Source organism: Montipora capricornis, chromosome 5, assembly GCF_036669925.1.
Source record: "Montipora capricornis isolate CH-2021 chromosome 5, ASM3666992v2, whole genome shotgun sequence".
Taxonomy (NCBI): Eukaryota; Metazoa; Cnidaria; class Anthozoa; order Scleractinia; family Acroporidae; genus Montipora; species Montipora capricornis.
In genome coordinates this window covers 26,231,441-26,234,477 of record NC_090887.1, presented here as the reverse complement: position 1 = coordinate 26,234,477, position 3,037 = coordinate 26,231,441, and positions in this window count along the sequence as shown.

The following is a 3,037-nucleotide window of genomic DNA, read 5'->3' as shown; positions in this document are numbered from 1 at the left end:
GGACGTTGTGGAAACGGAGGTTGTATTCGCGGGAATATCGCTCAAGGGACAAGAGTCTTTCACGCATCCCCTCAATTCGCTTGGCGTTTTTTCCAACAGAGCTTTCCATCTCGCTGACTTTACATCTCGCATCATGAAGTTCACCCTTGAGTTCTTCGAAGCTGTCGTTGAGGGTCTTAAATTGGCTAGATATTTTATCTAACGCTGTTTCATTCAGCTTTACTTTATCTTTAAAGTTTGAGATGTCCTGAATGATTTGTTTCTGACCTTTGCTCAGTTGCCCGAGCGACTCTCGTAGAAATGTTTCCAAGTTATCTTGTTTGTAGACGTCAAAATACTTACACAGCATTTTTTAGTAATTAGAAGCGTAGCCCTATTTTCTGGTGGAATCTCGTTAGAATTGGCTCATATCTACCCGAGAAGTGGACATAATTTATATATATGTTAACTATTTGATAGTAAAATTACTGCTCAAAGAGTGTCATGATCAATGGCGGATACCACGGCAACGATACTTCAGCGGATGTTCATTTAAAATGCGAGGATTTCTGGATTTCTGAGTGTCTGAATGTCTGCCTTGTTTCCCCAGTATCAAAGGCAGCATCCGTTCTGCAATACGATGCGGTTACTCGATTGGTGTTAGCGTCAAAGACACGACCAGTAAGTTATCTGTCTATCGATTGCCTCACTGGAGATCTTATGCCGTCGTACAAAGAGCCGACACAAATCGTGACCTGAGACCCAGCAGCACCGCTTGTCTCGGTATACCTCTCATTACGGAACGTTTCAAGACACGGCATCCAAAGCCTTCAATCGGCTCCTAATAAACGTTGGAGACATAGGCACTTTAACCTTATTTGCGAGAAAGACTAAACGATTGTTAATGAAAGAGGCCAAACTAGAATACAAAAGTTAATTAATTCATTATTAGGTGACATTTGGGGGAGGGCTAGGATGGTTGTATTATGCCCGAGAATGGATATTGTTTACTTAATTTATGCAATACATTTCTTTCTTATTATTTATAGATAGTTATTAGCATGGAAGAGCAACCCCTTTGGAAATAATAATAATAATAATAATAATAATAATAATAATAATAATAATAATAATAATAACTATTATTATTATTATTATTATTACGATAATTTTTATTTATATTTTTTCTATGAGCTTAAAATCACAGAGGAGCTCGAAAAAGAGAATCTTCAGAACCCCATTGTGTCTTGCAAGGTATTTACCCTGCGCCAGCGCACAGCAACCTGATACTTCATGTGCTAGACTTTCTTGCCCCTTTCCACATAACCTACACTTGACATTGACTGTGGTAGATCTTCCATTTTGCTTTGGTGGTAGCTTTGTTGGAAATAGTTGCTTATATTTCTCGAAGATGCCTGCGATAGTATGCGAGGGGACAAGACTCCACTTATGAAGCCAACTGAAACAATTTACTAGATCTTCATCCGCCCACCCTTAATTGAAGAAATTCACTTCCCAGTGCTGGTCTCGTGTCGCCTGTTCTCTCTTACTCTGTTCTTTCTTCCGCCATTCTTTCCCAACTACCTCGTAACCTTGATCGTCTCTCCTACCTCGTTGAAAACCTCTGGGTCAGGGTAGGATTATGTGAGCTCTAGACTTATGCCCATCTCTTCTGCATATTTCGTTGCATCATTTTTGAGAGATCTTCTTTCCTCTTGAACACATTTCTCTTCAAACGCTCTAACAATGGACATAGTATCATCTCGGTTCGAGAAGAGCTTTACAGCGGCCGTCACTTTAGTGAGCGTATACTCAGACTAGACAGACCTCAGGCCTCTACCTAGGCCTCCAGATGTTCTGGTGAGGTAAAAAGGGGCCATAGAGCTGATGGATGGCTGCCACCGCTTTCTTCCTTGTTTCTCTATCCAGTTACTGTAATTCGGACAGAGGCCATGTTTGCGTCCACATGGCGTACGCCAGGATTGGCAAAGCGTACTGGTTAGAGGCAATCACTTTGTAATAATCCGACAGAGGGGTGGTACAGATAACAGATAGCGTTCTAAGCACCAGCTTATCTTTCTGATTTGTGTCCTCAAGCACTCCTAGAAACTTGTAACTCTCCCCTTCTTTCAGGGCCTTTATAACCTGAGCGTCCCCTACGACTGTGCCACCCTGGTCACTGCTTAGTGAACAGCGCTTGACATCAGCTACAGAGCACTTTTTCTCATTCCATACTAGCCCAGCATCTTCCATGGTTCTTTTGGAAGCCTTCATTTCTCTAGAGGTCTAGCTTACTCTGTGAAGCTGAGAAGATTTTCAAGTCATCAATATAGAGCGGGTACATAACCAGTCTTAACATCCGGTATCCCTCTGAGGCTTTCAACATCCACGCTATAGGGTTGATACCTCTCCTTGTTTGATGTTGAAGATCTTTATCTAAAATTCTTACAAGGTCACTGACCGAGTCCTTCCTGAGGCAAAAACGCAAGCGGAAGGCTTGTCGTGGTATTCCTCTAATTGGTCAAATCTATCCCTAAGGTGCCGAACTCGTCGAACATGTATATTACGTGGATTGGCGTAGTTTCTTAACTGTTTGTAGCGCATCGTTAAACAGAGTTTAAACCTACCTTTGACCAGGTCTAACTTACTATTGTTCCTTAGTCGGTGTTTACACACTTTCTAAACACTGTTATGGAAAAACAACGTCTAGATAATCGGTACTCATGGTTTAAACACGGTTTAGACGGTGATTTTCATAAACGTTGTCTTAAAACGTCGTTTAAATAATCGGCCCTCTATGTTTCTGACAACCTTGAGACTAACAAAAGGGTAACTTGCGCAAAACATGGAACCTAATTAACGAGCTAACTTCCCGTAACAGCGGCAAGACGTCCAATATCTTGGAGATCACAGCTAGCAATAAAATTGTTAGTAATCCGGTTGATATAGCAGAAACTATTAACGAACACTTTACGAATATCATGCGCAAGTACTAGCAGAAGATATTCCTGCTGTAGATGTATATCCTGAATTTTATCTGGAAACCACTGATAAATCG